Source organism: Triturus cristatus, chromosome 12 (assembly GCF_964204655.1).
Source record: "Triturus cristatus chromosome 12, aTriCri1.1, whole genome shotgun sequence".
Taxonomy (NCBI): Eukaryota; Metazoa; Chordata; class Amphibia; order Caudata; family Salamandridae; genus Triturus; species Triturus cristatus.
The window spans coordinates 190,819,612-190,832,137 of record NC_140595.1 but is presented as its reverse complement, the minus strand read 5'-3'; positions in this window follow the sequence as shown (position 1 = coordinate 190,832,137).

The following is a 12,526-nucleotide window of genomic DNA, read 5'->3' as shown; positions in this document are numbered from 1 at the left end:
TCAAATCTTGTGTTTAGGGCCCCTGGAAGCTTGAAAATCACTTTAAACATCTAATTTTATCTCTAAAAGTGATTATCCACGTACAAATGTGAATTGTCGTTCAAAGACGCAACATTTGAAAATGGACTGTTTTTTTCGTTTCTGAAGCATGTCGTAAGAGGGGGTGGTTATCTCTTTCACCAAAAAACAGGCGTTTTTGATTGAACAATAAAGGCCTCGAAATATTATTTTTTTCACTTCCCGTTGAGGAGAAACACTTTTTAAGGCCGCAGAGTGAGTAAATTGGCCATTTTCATTCACTTTTACCCATTCCTCAAATCTCGTGTTTCAGGCCCCTGGAAGCATGAAAATCACTTTAAACATCTCAATTTATCTTTAAACATGATTTTCCATGTACAAATGTGAATTGTAGTTCAAAGAGGCAACATTTGAAAACGGACCATTTTTTTAGTTTCTGAAGCATGTCGTAAGGGGGGGTGGTTATCTCTTTCGTCAAAAATCGGGCGTTTTCGCTTGAACAATAAAGGCCTACAAATGTTATTTAATTCACTTCCCGTGGAGGAGAAACACTTTTTAAGGCCACAGAATGAGTAAATTGGCCATTTTCATTCACTTTTAGCCATTCCTCAAATCTCGTGTTTAAGGCCTCTGGAAGCATGAAAATCACTTTAAACATCTCAATTTATCTTTAAAAGTGATTTTCCATGTACAAATGTGAATTGTAGTTCAAAGAGGCGACATTTGAAAACGGACCATTTTTTTCGTTTCTGAAGCATGTCGTAAGGGGGGGTGGTTATCTCTTTCGTGAAAAATCGGGCGTTTTTGCTTGAACAATAAAGGCCTACAAATGTTATTTAATTCACTTCCCGTGGAGGAGAAACACTTTTTAAGGCCTCAGAGTGAGTAAATTGGCCATTTTCATTCACTTTTACCCATTTCTCAAATCTTGTGTTTAGGGCCCCTGTAAGCTTGAAAATCACTTTAAACATCTAATTTTATCTCTAAAAGTGATTATCCACGTACAAATGTGAATTGTCGTTCAAAGACGCAACATTTGAAAATGGACTATTTTTTTCGTTTCTGAAGCATGTCGTAAGGGGGGGTGGTTATCTCTTTCACCAAAAAACAGGCGTTTTTGATTGAACAATAAAGGCCTCCAAATGTTATTTAATTCACTTCCCGTGGAGGAGAAACACTTTTTAAGGCCTCAGAGTGAGTAAATTGGCCATTTTCATTCACTTTTACCCATTTCTCAAATCTTGTGTTTAGGGCCCCTGGAAGCTTGAAAATCACTTTAAACATCTCATTTTATCTCTAAAAGTGATTATCCACGTACAATGTTAATTGTAGTTCAAAGAGGCAAAATTTGAAAACGGACCATTTTTTTAGTTTCTGAAGCATATCGTAAGAGGGGTGGTTATCTCTTTCGTCAAAAATCGGGCGTTTTGCTTGAACAATAAATGCCTACAAATGTTATTTTATTCACTTCCCGTGGAGGAGAAACACTTGTTATGGCCTCAGAGTGAGTAAATTGGCCATTTTCATTCACTTTTACCCATTTCTCAAATCTTGTGTTTAGGGCCCGTGGAAGCTTGAAAATCACTTTAAACATCTAATTTGATCTCTAAAAGTGATTATACACGTACAAATGTGAATTGTCGTTCAAAGACGCAACATTTGAAAATGGACCATTTTTTTCGTTTCTGAAGCATGTCGTAAGGGGGGGTGGTTATCTCTTTCACCAAAAACAGGCGTTTTTGATTGAACAATAAAGGCCTCAAAATATTATTTTATTCACTTCCCGTGGAGGAGAAACACTTTTTAAGGCCGCAGAGTGAGTAAATTGGCCATTTTCATTCACTTTTGCCCATTCCTCAAATTTCGTGTTTCAGGCCCCTGGAAGCATGAAAATCACTTTAAACATCTCAATTTATCTTTAAACATGATTTTCCATGTACAAATGTGAATTGTAGTTCAAAGAGGCAACATTTGAAAACGGACCATTTTTTTAGTTTCTGAAGCATGTCGTAAGGGGGGTGGTTATCTCTTTCGTCAAAAATCGGGCGTTTTCGCTTGAACAATAAAGGCCTACAAATGTTATTTAATTCACTTCCCGTGCAGGAGAAACACTTTTTAAAGCCTCAGAGTGAGTAAATTGGCCATTTTCATTCACTTTTACCCATTTCTCTAATCTTGTGTTTAGGGCCCCTGGAAGCTTGAAAATCACTTTAAACATCTAATTTTATCTCTAAAAGTGATTATCCACGTACAAATGTGAATTGTCGTTCAAAGACGTAACATTTGAAAATGGACCATTTTTTTCGTTTCTGAAGCATGTCGTAAGGGGGGGTGGTTATCTCTTTCACCAAAAAACGGGCATTTTTGATTGAACAATAAAGGCCTCCAAATGTTATTTTATTCACTTCCCGTGGAGGAGAAACACTTTTTAAGGCCGCAGAGAGAGTAAATTGGCCATTTTCATTCACGTTTACCCATTTCTCAAATCTTGTGTTTAGGGCCCCTGGAAGCTTGAAAATCACTTTAAACATCTCAATTTATCTTTAAAAGTGATTTTCCACGTACAAATGTGAATTGTAGTTCAAAGAGGCGACATTTGAAAACGGACCATTTTTTTAGTTTCTGAAGCATGTCGTAAGGGGGGGTGGTTATCTCTTTCATCAAAAATTGGGCGTTTCGCTTGAACAATAAAGGCCTACAAATGTTATTTTATTCACTTCCCGTGGAGGAGAAACACTTTTTATGGCCTCAGAGTTAGTAAATTGGCCATTTTCATTCACTTTTACCCATTTCTCAAATCTCGTGTTTCAGGCCCCTGGAAGCATGAAAATCACTTTAAACATCTCAATTTATCGTTAAACATGATTTTCCATGTACAAATGTGAATTGTAGTTCAAAGACCCAACATTTGAAAACGGACCATTTTTTTAGTTTCTGAAGCATGTCGTAAGGGGGGGTGGTTATCTCTTTCGTCAAAAATCGGGCGTTTTTGCTTGAACAATAAAGGCCTACAAATGTTATTTAATTCACTTCCCGTGGAGGAGAAACACTTTTTATGGCCTCAGAGTGAGTAAATTGGCCATTTTCATTCACTTTTACCCATTTCTCAAATCTTGTGTTTAGGGCCCCTGGAAGCTCGAAAATCACTTTAAACATCTAATTTTATCTCTAAAAGTGATTATACACGTACAAATGTGAATTGTCGTTCAAAGACGCAACATTTGAAAATGGACCATTTTTTTCGTTTCTGAAGCATGTCGTAAGGGGGGGTGGTTATCTCTTTCACCAAAAACAGGCGTTTTTGATTGAACAATAAAGGCCTCAAAATAATATTTTATTCACTTCCCGTGGAGGAGAAACACTTTTTAAGGCCGCAGAGTGAGTAAATTGGCCGTTTTCATTCACTTTTACCCATTCCGCAAATTTCGTGTTTCAGGCCCCTGGAAGCATGAAAATCACTTTAAACATCTCAATTTATCTTTAAACATGATTTTCCATGTACAAATGTGAATTGTAGTTCAAAGAGGCAACATTTGAAAACGGACCATTTTTTTAGTTTCTGAAGCATGTCGTAAGGGGGGGTGGTTATCTCTTTCGTCAAAAATCAGGCGTTTTCGCTTGAACAATAAAGGCCTACAAATGTTATTTAATTCACTTCCCGTGGAGGAGAAACACTTTTTAAGGCCTCAAAGTGAGTAAATTGGCCATTTTCATTCACTTTTACCCATTTCTCTAATCTTGTGTTTAGGGCCCCTGGAAGCTTGAAAATCACTTTAAACATCTAATTTTATCTCTAAAAGTGATTATCCACGTGCAAATGTGAATTGTCGTTCAAAGACGTAACATTTGAAAATGGACCATTTTTTTCGTTTCTGAAGCATGTCGTAAGGGGGGGTGGTTATCTCTTTCATCAAAAATCGGGCGTTTTTGATTGAACAATAAAGGCGTACAAATGTTATTTAATTCACTTTCTGGGGTGGACAAAAACTTTTTAAGGCCTCAGAGTGAATAAATTGGCCATTTACATTCACATTTACCCATTCCTCAAATCTTGTGTTTAGGGCCCCTGGAAGCTTGAAAATCACTTTAAACATCTAATTTCATCTGTAAAAGTGATTATCCACGTACAAATGTGAATTGTAGTTCAAAGACGCAACATTTGAAAATGGACCATTTTTTTTCGTTTCTGAAGCATGTCGTAAGGGGGGGTGGTTATCTCTTTCATCAAAAATCGGGCGTTTTTGATTGAACAATAAAGGCCTACAAAAGTTATTTAATTCACTTTCTGGGGTGGAGAAAAACTTGTTAAGGCCTCAGAGTGAATAAATTGGCCATTTTCATTCACGTTTACCCATTTCTCAAATCTTGTGTTTAGGGCCCCTGGAAGCTTGAAAATCACTTTAAACATCTCATTTCATCTCTAAAAGTGATTATCCACGTACAATGTTAATTGTAGTTCAAAGAGGCAAAATTTGAAAACGGACCATTTTTTTAGTTTCTGAAACATGTCGTAAGGGGGGTGGTTATCTCTTTCGTCAAAAATCGTGCGTTTTCGCTTGAACAATAAAGGCCTCCAAATGTTATTTCATTCACTTCCCGTGGAGGAGAAACACTTTTTATGGCCTCAGAGTGAGTAAATTGGCCATTTTCATTCAATTTTACCCATTTCTCAAATCTTGTGTTTAGGGCCCCTGGAAGCTTGAAAATCACTTTAAACATCTAATTTTATCTCTAAAAGTGATTATCCACGTACAAATGTGAATTGTCGTTCAAAGACGCAACATTTGAAAATGGACTGTTTTTTTCGTTTCTGAAGCATGTCGTAAGAGGGGGTGGTTATCTCTTTCACCAAAAAACAGGCGTTTTTGATTGAACAATAAAGGCCTCGAAATATTATTTTTTTCACTTCCCGTTGAGGAGAAACACTTTTTAAGGCCGCAGAGTGAGTAAATTGGCCATTTTCATTCACTTTTACCCATTCCTCAAATCTCGTGTTTCAGGCCCCTGGAAGCATGAAAATCACTTTAAACATCTCAATTTATCTTTAAACATGATTTTCCATGTACAAATGTGAATTGTAGTTCAAAGAGGCAACATTTGAAAACGGACCATTTTTTTAGTTTCTGAAGCATGTCGTAAGGGGGGGTGGTTATCTCTTTCGTCAAAAATCGGGCGTTTTCGCTTGAACAATAAATGCCTACAAATGTTATTTAATTCACTTCCCGTGGAGGAGAAACACTTTTTAAGGCCACAGAATGAGTAAATTGGCCATTTTCATTCACTTTTAGCCATTCCTCAAATCTCGTGTTTAAGGCCTCTGGAAGCATGAAAATCACTTTAAACATCTCAATTTATCTTTAAAAGTGATTTTCCATGTACAAATGTGAATTGTAGTTCAAAGAGGCGACATTTGAAAACGGACCATTTTTTTCGTTTCTGAAGCATGTCGTAAGGGGGGGTGGTTATCTCTTTCGTGAAAAATCGGGCGTTTTTGCTTGAACAATAAAGGCCTACAAATGTTATTTAATTCACTTCCCGTGGAGGAGAAACACTTTTTAAGGCCTCAGAGTGAGTAAATTGGCCATTTTCATTCACTTTTACCCATTTCTCAAATCTTGTGTTTAGGGCCCCTGGAAGCTTGAAAATCACTTTAAACATCTAATTTTATCTCTAAAAGTGATTATCCACGTACAAATGTGAATTGTCGTTCAAAGACGCAACATTTGAAAATGGACTATTTTTTTCGTTTCTGAAGCATGTTGTAAGGGGGGGTGGTTATCTCTTTCACCAAAAAACAGGCGTTTTTGATTGAACAATAAAGGCCTCCAAATGTTATTTAATTCACTTCCCGTGGAGGAGAAACACTTTTTAAGGCCGCAGAGAGAGTAAATTGGCCATTTTCATTCACGTTTACCCATTTCTCAAATCTTGTGTTTAGGGCCCCTGGAAGCTTGAAAATCACTTTAAACATCTCAATTTATCTTTAAAAGTGATTTTCCACGTACAAATGTGAATTGTAGTTCAAAGAGGCGACATTTGAAAACGGACCATTTTTTTAGTTTCTGAAGCATGTCGTAAGGGGGGGTGGTTATCTCTTTCATCAAAAATTGGGCGTTTCGCTTGAACAATAAAGGCCTACAAATGTTATTTTATTCACTTCCCGTGGAGGAGAAACACTTTTTATGGCCTCAGAGTTAGTAAATTGGCCATTTTCATTCACTTTTACCCATTTCTCAAATCTTGTGTTTAGGGCCCCTGGAAGCTTGAAAATCACTTTAAACATCTCATTTTATCTCTAAAAGTGATTATCCACGTACAATGTTAATTGTAGTTCAAAGAGGCAAAATTTGAAAACGGACCATTTTTTTAGTTTCTGAAGCATGTCGTAAGAGGGGTGGTTATCTCTTTCGTCAAAAATCGGGCGTTTTGCTTGAACAATAAATGCCTACAAATGTTATTTTATTCACTTCCCGTGGAGGAGAAACACTTGTTATGGCCTCAGAGTGAGTAAATTGGCCATTTTCATTCACTTTTACCCATTTCTCAAATCTTGTGTTTAGGGCCCCTGGAAGCTTGAAAATCACTTTAAACATCTAATTTTATCTCTAAAAGTGATTATACACGTACAAATGTGAATTGTCGTTCAAAGACGCAACATTTGAAAATGGACCATTTTTTTCGTTTCTGAAGCATGTCGTAAGGGGGGGTGGTTATCTCTTTCACCAAAAACAGGCGTTTTTGATTGAACAATAAAGGCCTCAAAATATTATTTTATTCACTTCCCGTGGAGGAGAAACACTTTTTAAGGCCGCAGAGTGAGTAAATTGGCCATTTTCATTCACTTTTACCCATTCCTCAAATTTCGTGTTTCAGGCCCCTGGAAGCATGAAAATCACTTTAAACATCTCAATTTATCTTTAAACATGATTTTCCATGTACAAATGTGAATTGTAGTTCAAAGAGGCAACATTTGAAAACGGACCATTTTTTTAGTTTCTGAAGCATGTCGTAAGGGGGGTGGTTATCTCTTTCGTCAAAAATCGGGCGTTTTCGCTTGAACAATAAAGGCCTACAAATGTTATTTAATTCACTTCCCGTGCAGGAGAAACACTTTTTAAAGCCTCAGAGTGAGTAAATTGGCCATTTTCATTCACTTTTACCCATTTCTCTAATCTTGTGTTTAGGGCCCCTGGAAGCTTGAAAATCACTTTAAACATCTAATTTTATCTCTAAAAGTGATTATCCACGTACAAATGTGAATTGTCGTTCAAAGACGTAACATTTGAAAATGGACCATTTTTTTCGTTTCTGAAGCATGTCGTAAGGGGGGGTGGTTATCTCTTTCACCAAAAAACGGGCATTTTTGATTGAACAATAAAGGCCTCCAAATGTTATTTTATTCACTTCCCGTGGAGGAGAAACACTTTTTAAGGCCGCAGAGAGAGTAAATTGGCCATTTTCATTCACGTTTACCCATTTCTCAAATCTTGTGTTTAGGGCCCCTGGAAGCTTGAAAATCACTTTAAACATCTCAATTTATCTTTAAAAGTGATTTTCCACGTACAAATGTGAATTGTAGTTCAAAGAGGCGACATTTGAAAACGGACCATTTTTTTAGTTTCTGAAGCATGTCGTAAGGGGGGGTGGTTATCTCTTTCATCAAAAATTGGGCGTTTCGCTTGAACAATAAAGGCCTACAAATGTTATTTTATTCACTTCCCGTGGAGGAGAAACACTTTTTATGGCCTCAGAGTTAGTAAATTGGCCATTTTCATTCACTTTTACCCATTTCTCAAATCTCGTGTTTCAGGCCCCTGGAAGCATGAAAATCACTTTAAACATCTCAATTTATCTTTAAACATGATTTTCCATGTACAAATGTGAATTGTAGTTCAAAGACCCAACATTTGAAAACGGACCATTTTTTTAGTTTCTGAAGCATGTCGTAAGGGGGGGTGGTTATCTCTTTCGTCAAAAATCGGGCGTTTTTGCTTGAACAATAAAGGCCTACAAATGTTATTTAATTCACTTCCCGTGGAGGAGAAACACTTTTTATGGCCTCAGAGTGAGTAAATTGGCCATTTTCATTCACTTTTACCCATTTCTCAAATCTTGTGTTTAGGGCCCCTGGAAGCTCGAAAATCACTTTAAACATCTAATTTTATCTCTAAAAGTGATTATACACGTACAAATGTGAATTGTCGTTCAAAGACGTAACATTTGAAAATGGACCATTTTTTTCGTTTCTGAAGCATGTCGTAAGGGGGGGTGGTTATCTCTTTCATCAAAAATCAGGCGTTTTTGATTGAACAATAAAGGCGTACAAATGTTATTTAATTCACTTTCTGGGGTGGACAAAAACTTTTTAAGGCCTCAGAGTGAATAAATTGGCCATTTTCATTCACGTTTACCCATTTCCCAAATCTTGTGTTTAGGGCCCCTGGAAGCTTGAAAATCACTTTAAACATCTCATTTTATCTCTAAAAGTGATTATCCACGTACAAATGTGAATTGTCGTTCAAAGACGCAACATTTGAAAATGGACCATTTTTTTCGTTTCTGAAGCATGTCGTAAGGGGGGGTGGTTATCTCTTTCACTAAAAAACAGGCGTTTTTGATTGAACAATAAAGGCCTTGAAATATTATTTTATTCACTTCCCGTGGAGGAGAAACACTTTTTAAGGCCGCAGAGTGAGTAAATTGGCCGTTTTCATTCACTTTTACCCATTCCGCAAATTTCGTGTTTCAGGCCCCTGGAAGCATGAAAATCACTTTAAACATCTCAATTTATCTTTAAACATGATTTTCCATGTACAAATGTGAATTGTAGTTCAAAGAGGCAACATTTGAAAACGGACCATTTTTTTAGTTTCTGAAGCATGTCGTAAGGGGGGGTGGTTATCTCTTTCGTCAAAAATCGGGCGTTTTCGCTTGAACAATAAAGGCCTACAAATGTTATTTAATTCACTTCCCGTGGAGGAGAAACACTTTTTAAGGCCTCAAAGTGAGTAAATTGGCCATTTTCATTCACTTTTACCCATTTCTCTAATCTTGTGTTTAGGGCCCCTGGAAGCTTGAAAATCACTTTAAACATCTAATTTTATCTCTAAAAGTGATTATCCACGTGCAAATGTGAATTGTCGTTCAAAGACGTAACATTTGAAAATGGACCATTTTTTTCGTTTCTGAAGCATGTCGTAAGGGGGGGTGGTTATCTCTTTCATCAAAAATCGGGCGTTTTTGATTGAACAATAAAGGCGTACAAATGTTATTTAATTCACTTTCTGGGGTGGACAAAAACTTTTTAAGGCCTCAGAGTGAATAAATTGGCCATTTTCATTCACGTTTACCCATTTCCCAAATCTTGTGTTTAGGGCCCCTGGAAGCTTGAAAATCACTTTAAACATCTCATTTTATCTCTAAAAGTGATTATCCACGTACAAATGTGAATTGTCGTTCAAAGACGCAACATTTGAAAATGGACCATTTTTTTCGTTTCTGAAGCATGTCGTAAGGGGGGGTGGTTATCTCTTTCACTAAAAAACAGGCGTTTTTGATTGAACAATAAAGGCCTTGAAATATTATTTTATTCACTTCCCGTGGAGGAGAAACACTTTTTAAGGCCTCAGAATGAGTAAATTGGCCATTTTCATTCACTTTTACCCATTTCTCAAATCTTGTGTTTAGGGCCCCTGGAAGCTTGAAAATCACTTTAAACATCTCATTTTATCTCTAAAAGTGATTACCACGTACAATGTTAATTGTAGTTCAAAGAGGCAAAATTTGAAAACGGACCATTTTTTTAGTTTCTGAAGCATGTCGTAAGGGGAGTGGTTATCTCTTTCGTCAAAAATCGGGCGTTTTGCTTGAACAATAAATGCCTACAAATGTTATTTTATTCACTTCCCGTGGAGGAGAAACACTTTTTATGGCCTCAGAGTGAGTAAATTGGCTATTTTCATTCACTTTTACCCATTTCTCAAATCTTGTGTTTAGGGCCCCTGGAAGCTTGAAAATCACTTTAAACATCTAATTTTATCTCTAAAAGTGATTATACACGTACAAATGTGAATTGTCGTTCAAAGACGCAACATTTGAAAATGGACCATTTTTTTCGTTTCTGAAGCATGTCGTAAGGGGGGGTGGTTATCTCTTTCACCAAAAACAGGCGTTTTTGATTGAACAATAAAGGCCTCGAAATATTATTTTATTCACTTCCCGTTGAGGAGAAACACTTTTTAAGGCCGCAGAGTGAGTAAATTGGCCATTTTCATTCACTTTTACCCATTCCTCAAATTTTGTGTTTCAGGCCCCTGGAAGCATGAAAATCACTTTAAACATCTCAATTTATCTTTAAACATGATTTTCCATGTACAAATGTGAATTGTAGTTCAAAGAGGCAACATTTGAAAACGGACCATTTTTTTAGTTTCTGAAGCATGTCGTAAGGGGGGGTGGTTATCTCTTTCGTCAAAAATTGGGCGTTTTCGCTTGAACAATAAAGGCCTACAAATGTTATTTAATTCACTTCCCGTGGAGGAGAAACACTTTTTAAGGCCTCAGAGTGAGTAAATTGGCCATTTTCATTCACTTTTACCCATTTCTCCAATCTTGTGTTTAGGGCCCCTGGAAGCTTGAAAATCACTTTAAACATCTAATTTTATCTCTAAAAGTGATTATCCACGTACAAATGTGAATTGTCGTTCAAAGACGTAACATTTGAAAATGGACCATTTTTTTCGTTTCTGAAGCATGTCGTAAGGGGGGGTGGTTATCTCTTTCACCAAAAAACGGGCATTTTTGATTGAACAATAAAGGCCTCCAAATGTTATTTAATTCACTTCCCGTGGAGGAGAAACACTTTTTAAGGCCTCAGAGTGAGTAAATTGGCCATTTTCATTCACTTTTACTCATTTCTCAAATCTCGTGTTTAAGGCCCCTGGAAGCATGAAAATCACTTTAAACATCTAATTTTATCTCTAAAAGTGATTATCCACGTACAAATGTGAATTGTCGTTCAAAGACCCAACATTTGAAAATGAACCATTTTTTTAATTTCAGAAGCATGTCGTAAGGGGGGGTGGTTCTCTCTTTCATCAAAAATCAGGCATTTTCTCTTGAACAATAAAGGCCTCCAAATGTTATTTTATTCACTTCCCGTGGAGGAGAAACACTTTTTAAGGCCGCAGAGTGAGTAAATTGGCCATTTTCATTCATGTTTACCCATTTCTCAAATCTTTTGTTTAGGGCCCCTGGAAGCTTGAAAATCACTTTAAACATCTCATTTTATCTCTAAAAGTGATTTTCCACGTACAATGTTAATTGGAGTTCAAAGATGCAACATTTGAAAATGAACCATTTTTTTAGTTTCAGAAGCATGTCGTAAGGGGGCTGGTTATCTCTTTCATCAAAATTCGGGCGATTTTGATTGAACAATAAAGGCCTACAAATGTTATTTAATTCACATTCTGGGGTAGAGAAAAACTTTTAAAGGCCACAGAGTGAATAAATTGGCCATTTTCATTCACATTTACCCATTTCTCAAATCTTGTGTTTAGAGCCTCTGGAAGCTTGAAAATCACTTTAAACATCTAATTTTATCTCTAAAAGTGATTATCCACGTACAAATGTGAATTGTCGTTCAAAGACGCAACATTTGAAAATGGACCATTTTTTCATTTCTGAAGCATATCGTAAGGGGGGTGGTTATCTCTTTCACCAAAAAACAGGCGTTTTTGATTGAACAATAAAGGCCTTGTAATATTATTTTATTCACTTCCCGTGGAGGAGAAACACTTTTTAAGGCCTCAGAATGAGTAAATTGGCCATTTTCATTCATGCTTACCCATTTCTCAAATCTTGTGTTTAGGGCCCCTGGAAGCTTGAAAATCACTTTAAACATCTAATTTTATCTCTAAAAGTGATTATCCATGTACAAATGGGAATTGTCGTTCAAAGACGCAACATTTGAAAATGGACCATTTTTTTCGTTTCTGAAGCATGTCGTAAGGGGGGGTGGTTATCTCTTTCACCAAAAAACAGGCGTTTTTGATTGAACAATACAGGCCTCGAAATATTATTTTATTCACTTCCCGTGGAGGAGAAACACTTTTTAAGGCCTCAGAATGAGTAAATTGCCCATTTTCATTCACTTTTAGCCATTCTTCAAATCTCGTGTTTAAGGCCTCTGGAAGCATGAAAATCACTTTAAACATCTCAATTTATCTTTAAAAGTGATTTTCCATGTACAAATGTGAATTGTAGTTCAAAGAGGCGACATTTGAAAACGGACCATTTTTTTCGTTTCTGAAGCATGTCGTAAGGGGGGGTGGTTATCTCTTTCGTCAAAAACCGGGCGTTTTTGCTTGAACAATAAAGGCCTACAAATGTTATTTAATTCACTTTCTGGGGTGGAGAAAAACTTTTTAAGGCCTCAGAGTGAATAAATTGGCCATTTTCATTCACGTTTACCCATTTCTCAAATCTTGTGTTTAGGGCCCCTGGAAGC